This window comes from Octodon degus, unplaced genomic scaffold (genome assembly GCF_000260255.1).
Source record: "Octodon degus isolate 3935 unplaced genomic scaffold, OctDeg1.0 scaffold00142, whole genome shotgun sequence".
In the NCBI taxonomy this organism is placed as follows: Eukaryota; Metazoa; Chordata; class Mammalia; order Rodentia; family Octodontidae; genus Octodon; species Octodon degus.
The window spans coordinates 7714075-7727701 of NW_004524718.1; the positions used below are offsets into that span (position 1 = coordinate 7714075).

At 39.4% G+C, this 13627-nt stretch overlaps 1 pseudogene; it reads right to left on the reverse strand.

Moving 5' to 3' along the window:
* Nucleotides 1-11588: 11588 nt before the first annotated feature.
* On the reverse strand, nucleotides 11589-12693 carry LOC101578972 (annotated as a pseudogene).
* Between the last annotated feature and the right edge of the window lie 934 nt (nucleotides 12694-13627).

Here is a 13627-nt window from a genome sequence, read left to right on the forward strand (position 1 = left end):
TATCTTTATAATATTTCCTATGCATCATAGTAAATAAATGATTCGAACTTGCCATTGGCCATTTGCAAACTATTTTAAAAAGCACCAGCTCCTCCAATCATATCATTATCACTCAACTGTTTTGAAAAAACTATACGAAAATTCATGAATATGAATGTAAATACAACCCACTTTTCTTGGTGATCTTTATAAGTTGTCACTCACAAATATAGGTTTTTCTTCATCTATCAGAGATAATAATATCTAAATTTATATAGTAGAATAAAGGGTACAATAAGTATTACATTAAAATGATCTTAAAAGCATTTTTTCTGACACATATACTGCAACTTTTGCTGTTGATATTCTGTACTAGGATCTTGCTTATAATTGGGATAGCTAATTACCTTTTAAATATGATGTGATCAGGGTCAGCCAAATAGTTCAACAGATTAAAGTGACTGCAAGCAGGTGCAGTGGCCGGGGGCTCAGTCCCTGGGCCTACCATGCCGACCCCACCTTGAGGGCATGCTGAGATAGCAATTGAGGTGGTGCATGGTCATGAATGCCTGTAATCCCAGCTCTTGGGAGCCTGTTAACAGGTGGATCACTATGAGTCTGATCTAGTACTGAGATCCTGAGCACCCTGTAGACCCTTTTCCAAAAATACAAAAATAAATAAATAAATATGCAATCAATATCCAATTATACTCTAATAAATCATGCAGTAGAGGACTATATGGAACATGCAAATGGATGCACACATTAAATAAATGCCCCCTTGTTCATAGAAATTGGTTAAGTTCAACAGACTGAGATTTGATAAAGGTTTGACAGGTTAATTTGAAGAAGGCTTCCAAAGGATGTAGATTTTAAACAGTTTCCCAGAGAAGCATGGAATTTTAAGAATGGAAAGAGTTAAGATAAATGAAGTAAGCCAGTAGAGATAAGAGACTGCACACAAACAACAACAAAAATAAAACCAAAGGTAAAAACCAGAATGATTATAAATTTAAAAGAACACAAGTACTATTTGACTAGAATTATCCAATTAAGTGTTTTACTTGATAGCAATATCTAACTGTGCTGTTGATTGAGTGAAACAAACAGTTATTTGGGAACACGTGAATGCAACCCGAAGGATGATTCATTTATATTTATACATGTGGCTTCACATATCACAGCTGGGCTACAAGATTTACCAAAAATCTGCCGGGTATTTTATAGTTTTTGGCTACTGTAATTAAAAAAAATAGTTTTGTTTACAGCAAAAGATAGACACCATCATCTCCACTTTGACACAGTGTGAACTCTTCTATCCTTGGCTAACTTACCCTGCCGAAGGGAACATAGTTTGGGCTACTGTTGATAAGCACCATTTGGTATTACAGACACTGAGGAGGAAATGGTGTACTGGGTTTGGCATTTCCTGTCTTGAAGCAGTGGATTTGGAACTCTAAAGGTTAAACTAGAGGTCACTTAGGTTTAAACATCATAATAGAAAATTCAGTCTAAAAAACAATATATGCCCAAGAAACGCTAGAAAAAGCATGGCATTTTTTCCTTTAAGATCTAAAGTTAGTAAATGAAACCCATAATTTGCAAAGCGTAGACAATAGCTTTCCATCTACCGCAGGAATGAATGTCCACCTGAAAACCCTAGAGTTCAAAAAAATATTAATCCAAGTGTCTCTTCGGAATTAAGAACACTGCATATAAGTTCTTCTGAATCAGTGTGTGTTGTGCATGCCATTTTTGTTTATAATTGAATACAAATAGAAAGACCTTTTCTAGGAGTTAAAACTTCCATTTCTCTGTAAGCACAAAAAGGAACTTAGGCGAAGTGATGGGCATTCTTTATGCTGAAGAGAAGAGGAAAAACGGTTTTCTGTCAGCTCTGTGTACTGAAGATTTTTTCTTTGCCCATGCCCTGTTTCTCAGTCAGATCCCTGAAGCAGATTTGCAAAGGTGAACAGGGATAAGTGGTTCAAACTCACTGAAACATTGTGGGCATTCATGCCTAGACCTGACCTAGAGATAAAGAGTCAAAAAATAGTATTACGGCAGCTGCAAGTGGCTGGACTGTGGGGAGAAGACAGAAAGACTCCCAGTATTCCCACATACAGTGAGATTGCTACACTTGTGGGATGTTCATTGGGTGCCTACAGGGGTAAGGGGTCACCTCCTAGCTGAGTACTGCAGAAGGCAGAGAGATTTGGTACTATGGCAAGATATAGAGTGGGGAGAATTGTGAGTGGAAAGATGGAGACTGGTACCCAGGTTGGAGGATGACTCGGCAGATCCACAGTAGTACAGTCATCTCCTATGATTTCCCCAAACACTGGACAGGTCTGAGAAAAGTATGAAATCCTACCCACCACCCCACACTGTCAAAGGGATATCTCTGCCCAGTTGTAGGGGGAGACAGCCCAACGTTGCTTAAGGAACTTGAGACAGACAATTCCAAGTAAAAAAATTGAAAATTGCATTTGGGACAGAAGTCTCATAGCCACAGGCAAGGAAAAGCCGTAAAGGGAAGTAGTTGTTTCCAGGATTTGCCAGGCCATAAAAGAAGTGAAAAAGTATAAATTCCCCAGTGAAAGTCAATAAAGAACAGGAGACTCTGGACTTGGCAAACTATGAGACATTTGCTTCCCTTCATATTAATTGGTGCAATTAGATTCTGAGATCAGCACAGAAACCTGCTATGGACCAGACCCTGAACACAGTTCAAGCCAGGGCATGGATGTAAATGGAGGACAGCCCTCCACACTGGGCAGGCAACTGAGTAGCCCACGGGGGCTGCTTATAATCAGACTGGGGTATCAATTAAAAGGGAACCATGGGAATGCTCTGGGGTAATGTATGAAGACTACTTGAAGGTTTCTAGTTTTGCTTTTGTTGTAGTAGTCTTTATTTCCTTGCTCATGTATTTGATCTGGATAGTCTTGGGGTTCCACCCCCCTTTTTAATTTTATTTTCTTTAGGTTCTCACTTTATTCACATTGCTTTGTACTTTTACTTTATTCTTTAAAGTTTTATACTTTGCTTCCATTTTTAGTGGAACTCCTCCTTTATATTTTGACTTTATTCTCAATTCTTTTTTACCCTCCCCTCACTTTTTCACCCCTTGTCTTCCCTCTCTTCTTTTCTACCTTTCTAGTGTCACAGGAAAATAAAACAGGGGCTTGCAATGTAGATTATAAAATAAGAATTTTAAAGTCCTATAATTTAAACAGTACCCTTCAAGCCCAGGAGAGAGTAATTCTTAGCAAAGTCTGGCTTAGATGATCAAAACAAAACTACAAGTATATTAAAAGTCTCTGGGAGTCTCACAGCCTCCCTCAATATCCAAATGCACTTCTGTCCATCTGCAGACTCCCTCTTGCCAACACAAATATTCCTACGAGCCCCATCAACACTAGCTCTATACCACAGTTATACAAATATTTCCAACAGAGCCCAACCTCCTATGTTTCACCTATTGATATTTCTCTTACTTTTGTGACTTTCCACTGACATTCACCCTTCCTTTGTTCCTCTTTTCTCCTCACTTTTCTCTTTGCTGCTGCTTCCTCAGCTACTGTGCTGGCACAGTTCCCAAGTTCCATGGAAGTTTGCCATACAGGGTACAAGTGAGACAGGAGTAAGCATCAGATTCTTAAAAGAGCTAAGTGCAGAGTAAGCATCCCAAGATCGTTACAGGCAATCCATGAAGATGATTATTATTGAGGAATCCTGTTTTGTGAGTGGTTTCCATACATAGTAGGCAAGAATGAGGCATTTGTGAGGAGATCATGTGACCTTATGAAGTACAATTTAAGCTAAGTGGCACAGCAAACTAACAATTGTGTTACGGAGCATCAGAAAATACTATGTGGATGTGGACAAATCAATCGATTTACTAGGAGTCAATGGTGCAGAGGGTCTAGAAGATGTTTAATAGGACTATTTTTCTTTGAAGGTACAGTTATAGGTCAAGCCTACCTAGACATACTATGCACATCAATCTTCCCTACCATACATAAGCTTCTATGGAAATGACACATTTTTCTTTCCACAACATGTCATGCTGCCACACTACCACAAAGACATGTGAGCTCCTCTGGATGAGAATTGGTAAGAACACTGGCTAGGATGAAGAGGTGCAGTTGAGTTCCTTAACATCTCCTGATTTAACACCTTGACACTTCTAACTATGGGACCCTACAGTATGTTGTATATTATGGAAAACCCACTACACTAAAGAACCTTCAAGAAGAAACTGAAAATACATGTGTAGCAAGCTCAGTGGACACTTTGAGCAAAGTCACTCAAGCGGCAGTTCACCATGCTAATAAATGCTTGGAAGCTAGTGCGCACCTCCTGTAACTGGAGAGGCCAAAGGTAACCAGTTAGTCTCATGATGTCTCAATAAATTTAGCATGAAAATATTTATGCAAGTTTTTCTTTTCCTGAAATATATATATATATAAAGAAACATATTTAAACACACATATGTATTATATTATATATTATATAATTTACAATATATTACATTATATACAATTTTTATTACATATATAATTATAAGTGGACCAAACTTAATAAAACAAAAATTACTGGGCATAAAAGATCACAGAAACATTAACAAAAAATCATCCTGGGTATCTATTGCACCTTTCAGATTTTATTTACTCTTTCAAGTTCTCACATTAGCAAGACAATATGATGTTTACACATGCAGGACTAATTTATTGCACTTATGAGTGTGGTTTTTAGTTTCATCCACTTACCTATAAAAACCTTGATTTTTTTTAAGTTGAGTATTACTCTATTGTACTAAAATACCACAATAGATACTAGAGATTATTGTATTAAGGAAACAAACTCTTCAAAGGGGAAGAACAACTGGGACGAGAGAAAGGAGAAAAGAAAGAAAAAGTGAAAAAAAAATATATGTATATACACAGGATAGCTTGAATAATTATAATGCCAATTTCTGCTGGTCCATGGAAAGGTGCAGTTAGTACATATTTTTCTCTCTCCTTTTTAAATATATATACATATATATGTATAACATATATATCATATGATAATATATATAATATATTGATGAAAATATGCAATAAAAGAACCATTGTTGAATTCCTGTAATTTTGCTTAGTGAAATTCTGTATTGTTTCTCATGTTTTTTTTGTTATTGTTGTTTTACTATTTTTTAAATTCTCCTTTAAAAAGTCATACTGGCTAGGGCCAGCCAACTAGCTCAGAGGATTAAAGTGCCTACAAGCAGGCACAGGGGCTGGAGGTTCTATCCCCTGGGCCTGCCATGCTGGCCTCGCCCTTGGGGCACGCTGAGACGTCAACTGAGAATGGGAGTGGGGGCATGTGCCTGTAATCTCAGCTCTTGGGAGGCTGTAAACAGGTGGATCACTATGAGTCTGATCTAGTAGTAAGACCCTGAACATCCTGTAGATTCTTTCCTAAAATAGAAAAAAAAAATCATACTGAGTGACCTCAATACTCAGTTTCACAAATACACCAGCTAAACAAAACTTTTACAAAGAAATATTGTAGGTGAACCACCACACTTTTGTACAAATGGACTTAATAGGCATCTACAGAGTTCTGCATCCTCCTATAGCAGAATATATATTTTTCACAGCAGCAGATGGAGCTTTCTCTAAGTCAGACCATGTACTAGTCCATAAGACTGCTTAAATAAATATAAATGAATGAAAGTTATCCTATTTATGCTATCATTTAGTGTATTAAAATTAGAACTTATTGGCAAGTAAAAATTCACAGAAAACAGCCAGACCTTAAATAATATACTCCTTTTTACTTAATGGATCACATAAAAATAATCCAAGAAGAAATTAAATAGCTCCTATAAGCAAATGATAGTAATACTACTACAACAAACCAAAACCTGTGGAACACACTGTATGTAGTCTGAAGAGGGGAATTGATTGAAGTGAGTCTTCTCACACTAGAAAAGCATGTTAAGCTTAGACAAACCAACCAACCCAGTGATATGCATCATGATGCTAGGATACAAGAACAAGTGAAACCTTAACCTAGTACATCAATCGTAAAGCTCAGAGCAGAAACCAACAAAATTGAGAGTAAGAACAATTGAAATAATAAATCAAAGAATTAGTTCTGTGAAGGAATATGGACAAGCTCTTAGCTAGACCTACCAAAAGAAGAAAGAAACTATCCACAACAATACAGTTAGGACATAAAAAGAGAAATTTTAATGAATGAAAGAAATCCACAAGATCATTAATAGCTAGTATGAAAAATTTATAATTCAAAGAAATGGACAATCTTGAAGAAACCAATTCATGGATATATATGATTACCACGCCTGAACCGAAAGACCATAAAAACTCTAAACAAGGCAATAACAAGGAATGAAGTCTAGGTAGTGATACAAAACCTACAAACCAAGAAAAGACAAGAAGCCAAAAGTCAGTAATTTTTTTTTTTTTTTTGGTTTTTGGTTTTTGGATTTATGGATTTTGTATAGGGTCTACACTATGCAGCTCAGACTCATAGTAATTCTTCTGTTTTCAGCCTCTCCACCACTGGGATTATAGGCATATGCCACCACACCTGGAATCAGGGGCATCTCAGCACACCTGGAGGTGGGGCCTGTGTGGCATAGAGTACCAGAGATCGAACCCAGGTCCCTCTGCTTGCCTAAGCAGGCACTTAGTCCACTGAGCTGTCTCACCAGCCCTGAGATTCACTGATGAATTCTACAGAAACTCATAAATGTAATAATACTGATATGCCTCAAACTATTTAATAAAATCAGAAGGGAAGGCTACTTCTAAACTCATTACTGGAAGTTAACATTACCTTGACAAACAAACTGGGCAAGAACCCAATGAAAAAAAATTACAGACTGATCTCTTTAATGAACACAGATGCAAATATCCTCAACAATATACTGGCAAAACAAGGTCACATGCCATGAAAAAATATATGTATGATTACTAAGTGAGATTTATCCTAGGTTTGCAAAGATAGTTCAATATATGCTAATCCATAAATGCTAAACCATGAGCAAGGGCAAAGACAAACAAACAAACAAACATGATTCATCTCAATAAGTTCAGAAAAAAGCTTTTCACAAATTTCCACATTATAAAAAATAAGTATAATAGACTTTGCCTCAATCTAGTAAAATCAGTTATGAGACACTTACTTCTATTAATTGTGGAATGGCTACAAGCTTTTCCTTTGAAATTAGAAGCAATGTAAGGAAGTCCACTATCATCACTCTTGTTCAGTTTAGTATTCAAAACGTTAACCAAAGCAGTTAGGCAAGAGAAAGAAATAAAAAAATGCATATAGGAAAAGAAGAAGTAAAATGATTATTTGCAGATGATCTGATTCCACCAAAAGACTCCTGCCACTGAGCAATGTAGGGAGATATAAAATCAATAACAATATCTGTATCAATAACAAACCCGCTTAGAAAGAAGTATGGAAAACAATACCATTCATAGTAGCATTGAGAAATATTAAGTACTTAAACATTTACCTAATCAAGGTACTCAAAGGCTTCTACAAAAAGAAAAGAAAGAAAGAAAGAAAGAAAGAAAGAAAGAAAGAAAGAAAGAAAGAAAGAAAGAAATTATTACAGCACCTCAAAACAGAGACCAAGGAAGACATTGGAAAATAGTAAGACATCTCCTGTTCCTGGATAGGAAAAACCAATACTATAAAAATGGCAATAATTCCAAAACTGATCTATAGATTTGGAATTTATAGATTTAATGCAATCAAAGCCACAGAACTAGAAATTATAATCCTAATATTCATATAGAACCATGGGCTATAGTAACTTTTTATGTAAAAAGAGTAGCTACTTAGGCAAATTCAAGTTACATGATTTTCTTTTCTAGCCCTTGAATAAAATAAGGCCAGATTGCTGGCTCAGTGCATGATACAAAATGGGGAGAGGTAGACATACTTTTTAACCACTTAATAGTTTGCACTGAGCTTCCTTCGGGGCAGTGCATTTGTTGTCCTGAGCAGTGCCTGGCCAGGTGTCATTTGTACCAGGGGATTCTTTTTTCATTTTTGGCGGAACCGGGGATTGAACTCAGGTCCTTGCGCTTGCCAGGGAAGCACTTATTCCACTGAGCCATCTCCCCGGCCCTGTACCAGTGGATTCTTGTATTGCATAAATTTGATAAAACTGTTGAAATGTCATTTTTATATGCCCTGTTATCTTACAAAAATTAACAAAAACCATGGCCTTTTTGTTCATCCAGTATTTAAATAATTTGACTCGTCAGTGGTGAAGAAGACGCTTGCAGCACGATAACTGGCGCACTACTGGCGGACATGGGCCTGCTCACAGGAGGAGGAACACATGGAACACAATGACTGCTTTGGGAAATGAGCAGCTGTGTAACACAGTGCGATCCAGTCTGGGCTTGGCAAGCAGGAAGCCAGGAATCCCCAGAGCCTTGGGAATCCAGGCAGCTTGAGAAACTCCAAATGTGAATTATACAGAGACTTCAAACCAAGCACATATCAGGAGTAAGGTGTCCATACCCTAATTCCAAAAGCCTTGACTGTACTACTTAACATAACAAGAAGGATCATTCAAGTCTATTTAGAGTTCAAGTAAAATAGGGCCTGGGAAGATAGCTCAGTAGAATAGGTGCTTGCCTGGCAAGCACAGGGTCCTGAGTTCAATCCCTGGTACTGCAATAAATAAACAAACAAACAAACAAATAAATAATAAAGTTAAAGTAAAATAAAGCCCTTAACATGGACAAATTACATGGAATTATTCAAGTGAGCCAGATCTCATCACAGAAATCCTTAAAAGTTGAAAACTTACGATGGGGTAGCAGGTCAGATACACCAAAGGCCAAAGTTAGAAGCTGAAGGATAAAAATGAGTCTGCATGCAGCATGTGGCTCAGAAATGGAAGGGCCTGTATTTACGAACTACAGCAAGTGTTCAGAAACCAGGGAGGACCCCAGGTGATAGGCTGCAAAGACGTGGGGCCGCAGTGAGGAGCTAGATTCTGCCAACAACTGCACTCAGTTCAAAAACAGATTATCCCAGAGTGAGGAACACAGCCTGCTGGCAAGTTGATTTCAGGTAGTGGCACCTGTGCTGGGCTTTTCACCTACAGAACTATGATGTAATAAATGGAAGTTACTTTAAGCTGCTTACTTGTGTTAACTTGTTATGGCAAAAATACAAATCTAATAACAAGTGAAGCACAAATCTCTGTGTGTGTGTGTGTGTGTGTGTGTGTGTGTGTGTGTGTGTGTGTGTTAAGAATAGTTGAAGAAAGAACAAGGCAGGCAGAAATTTAAGGGTAGTGGCTGGAATTCCCCTTAGAGAGTTTGCAATATTTGTTTATTTATTTATTATTAATTTTATTGAGAAACAAATAACAATGAGACAGTTTCAAAACAGGTTGGTAGGATAGTTACTATACGCTCATAAATATGTACACACCAAACACGGGAGCACCCAACTATGTAATACAAATCTTAATGGACATAAAAAATCTAATATCCAAATACCACAGTCTTAACAGGAGACCTTACCACCCCCTTATCCCGAAAAGATAAGTCAAGCAGACAAAAAATTAGCAAAGAAGTAGCAGAACTGAAGCAGAGCTTGGAACAAATGGATTTAGTGGACATATACAGAGCATTCCACCCAACCACAGCTATATACACATTTTTTTCAGCTGCACATGAGTCTGCAATATTTAAAGAGGAAGGGAAGTTACCTAGTCTACAGGTTTCTAACAGTGTACGTAATTTGGTGCATACAGGAAGGAACACGAAGGATGTGCACAGGAGGCACTAACTCATCCCCCACATGGGGGAAGGTCAACTTCCTGAAATGAGCAGGCTGCTCCATTGAGTGCAGTTTATACTAGCCCCTGCCTTCTTTTTTTTTTATCTGGGAGATGTTCAACCCAGCCAGACCAGCCTTTACCCTCAGGCCTCTACATGGACGTGGAGAGCAGCTGAGAAGGGGACTGGCTGAAGAAAGGGCTGACACTTAGGTCACAAAAGAGGGTAGAAAATGGTCCTTCATTTATATTACCTTTTTTGTTTAGTTTTGTCAGAGATGGGTATTCCATTGCCTTTCAAATATTATAGGTGCATGAATTCAGCAAATTAATCCAATACAGTCCAGTAGTCCATAGTAGTAGTGGGTTATCTGCAAGACTGGCAATGTCAGAAGTTGTTGACTTGAGCCTTTTACAGCTCAGCATATCAATATGGCTTTACTTTTTATACCTCGTGTTTATACTTTTATACAAAATAGTTAGGATAGATATACTGCTACTTTCTCTTGGTTCATTGAGAAGGAAGTTTTGAACTAATAGTGTTTAGACAACATATCATGTCTGCATCTTTTTTTTTTTTCAGAACTGGGGATTGAACTCAGGCCCTTGCACTTGCCAGGGAAGTGCTTATTCTCTGAACTATTTCCCTGGCCCCCAATATCTTGTACTCTGAATAACTACTATGAAGACAACAATATGCAATGTATTAATTGTTGTAACTGTGCTACTAACCTGTTTTGAAACTATCTCATTGCTATTCTTTCTCAATAAAATTAATTATAAAAAAGGGTAGAAATAGAAGACAAGAAACCTAACAAAATAAATTTCATCAATTAACAGTAACAAAGACAAAGTCCTACCATGAAAACAGACTCAGCACAGCAGTGTAAATCACAGGACAGGAAGAAAACATTCAAAGAAGCAAAATAAACATTTGAAAAGTCCCACCTTCTACTAGAGTAACAGGTATGTGAAATTAATGATGTAACATTTGTTGCCTAGAAAAATGAGGATTACCCTCTGTTAATATTTCTTAGATTTAATATGGCAAGATAAAGGAAAACTCTATTACACATGGTCTAGACAGAATATGTTGTTAATACAGCACATGCATACATGCAAGCTTACACTTCAAGGGTCTTGCAGATGTGCAGCTTGAAGCCAAGTAGTTCAACATTGCTTGTATATGGAACATTTGGTCTGAAAACCTGGTTGGTTTTTGTCCTGGGCACATTGTGAAGATGATGTTAATCATATTTTTTAAAGCAGAAAACTAAACTTTATTAAAGCAGCTAAGCTCAGCACTAGGTAGCACTAAATGATACATCCATAAGATAGGGATCAAACAGAAGCACTATCTAATGCCATACACTTCTGGTGAGAACAGTTCTTCACTGCTACTTCTTCACATATCAGTATAAAGAATCTTTTCAGGTTTTTTCTCTCACACACCCTTGCTTTGGCATCAAACTGATTTGCCCTGGACTCCAACTGAAGAACCAGACATTCTGACCAGGCCAGGAAGCACTGGCTCAGCCCCCGGCCCCTCTCTGCCACCAGAGGGAGGTATGCAATGTTGTGTCTGGCTTCCAGTGACAAACACCCCTTCACTGCATCTTCCTATATGGGTAGGACCAGAGAAGAAACCAGAGTTGCTTGGTGTGAAGACAGTCAAATTATGGCAAGGCCCTGAAATACCTAGGTGCACCCCTGCCTGCACAGCTGGGAGCTCTGCCAAGGGCTCTGGATCACAGCGAGGAGGGCAGACGATGTCTCAGTCCTTCTTGCCTCCTGGGACCAGGCTCCTTGTAAGGAGCTTTCCAGGACTGGATGGGGCCAGCATAGACACTGTGGGTGACTCCAGCTTCACTCTATCCAAGAGGGTGTTCCTAAGGGCAGCTGAGGAGATCTTTTCCTGGTCAGCCATGGATTGCAGCTTCTGTGTTTGGATACACGAAGCCTCAACTGCATTGATGAGTAGAGAGCAGAAGCCTCCACTCTCGGGAAGGGCAGGGCATGAATGGTGGCTTCTCCAGGGAAGCAAACGTCGTTGAGCTGGCCTGGATGGTCCTCCAAGTTCAACAGCATGTTGGCAGCTCGCAACAAGGCTGGGCCCCAGGTCAGACTGCGAGGTGCTGTGGCAAACCCATATTCACTCCACCATCAGCTAGCACATCCAGGGTCATGAATGCGTAGGCAGGTCCACTGCCACTGAGCCCAGTGATGGCATCAATCAGGGCTTCCTCCACTTCTGTGCAGGATCCCACACTGCTCATCAGCTGCTCCAGGAGCTGACCATCCTCCACCAGGAAATGGGTTCCAGGGGCAAACACAGTAGCACCCTCCTGTACTGCCACAGGTGTATTTGTCGTGCACCGAGTCAGTTTGGGAGCTGACTGGGACGCCATTAGCTTCTTCCCCACAGAACTGATGGTGACACCAGCTGCACAGGACACTACAATGTGCCTGGCTTGCACATCCATCTCAGTCTCATCCAGGATGAAAGGGATAATGTGTGGATTCACAGCCAGGAACAGGACATCGCTGTGCTTCACAGTTTCCTTGTTGCTTCGGGTTAGGTTCACACCCACCTTCTGGTAAGTAACACAAGCATTGATTGAACATAGCAAGTTCCTCCATATCTTCCTTCACCCTCGCCAATCTGACATACAAGGCACCCCGCCGTCAGGTGCAAAAGCTCCATGATGGACAGAATACAAGGAAAGGAAAAGGGAAATGCTACACCCTGAGCGCAGACACTGTAGGCAGGTCCATTTCTGGGCAGCTGGCATCTTGTGAGCAGAGAGGATTCCTGCAGCTGTGAAGCTCCGCACCAGCGCACAGGCCAGCTAGCCCGCGCCATTGAAGCCCACGCTCATGCTGTTGAGCACTAGCCGGGAGATGCCTCTAAAAGAAGAACGAGGCAAGAGAAGCTTCAAGAGCCGTCAGCCGAAGGAGCCAGAACCAAAGACTTCTAGAAGTGATCGGGGACTGGGACTGCTCCTAGGAGGGACTGCACAGCCCCTCTCACCAAGCGATAATAATCATTTTGCCTCAGTGGGAGACTAAGATGTTCAAAGTCTAAAAATATCAACTTCCTAGTGATACTTGCATTTCTTTCCCTAGGAGTATCTGGTTTTCCTATCACGGTTCCCATCATTTATTCCATTTTTCATCTATTTCCATTATTCAGCATTTTGTACATTTTGCCACAAATTCCAAATTTCTGAAATCTCTTCTTTTTTTCCCGGAACTGGGGATCAAACTTTAGGCCTTGCACCTGCCAGGCAGGCACTTAGGACGCTAAGCTATCTCCTCGGTCAAATTTCTATTTAGAATGACCCTGAACAAGAAGAAATTAAGGAGAAATAGACTGCGAAAAAAAAAAAAAAAACCTAAAAGTATTTACTTTTGTTAAAACGTGTCTGGCCACAGCCTTAATCTGTCTGCTTCAATTTATATACCAGGAAAAGGCAGACGAATTCCTGGGAGCAAGACCATTGGCAAAGGTTAAGCATCACTAACTGGCTTGAAAATTTCAACCATGGCATTTGTGCTCCTCTGGGTAGCTGAATTCCTCCTTGTTGAGCTGGTGTGAAGTCTCGCTTGACAAACCAATTGCGCTTGTTGGCTTTCTTGCCAAGTTCTGTGCTTTGAAAGTGTTTTAGGCTTTGCAGCAAGTCAGGCACATCAAATATTCTCCAAATAACTTGAGTGTGAACATGGAATCTTATTGAAATTAACAGAATTAGTTTATGGTAAGACAATTGAAAGTAGATAGCACTAATTTACTTGATACACTTTTTTCATCTC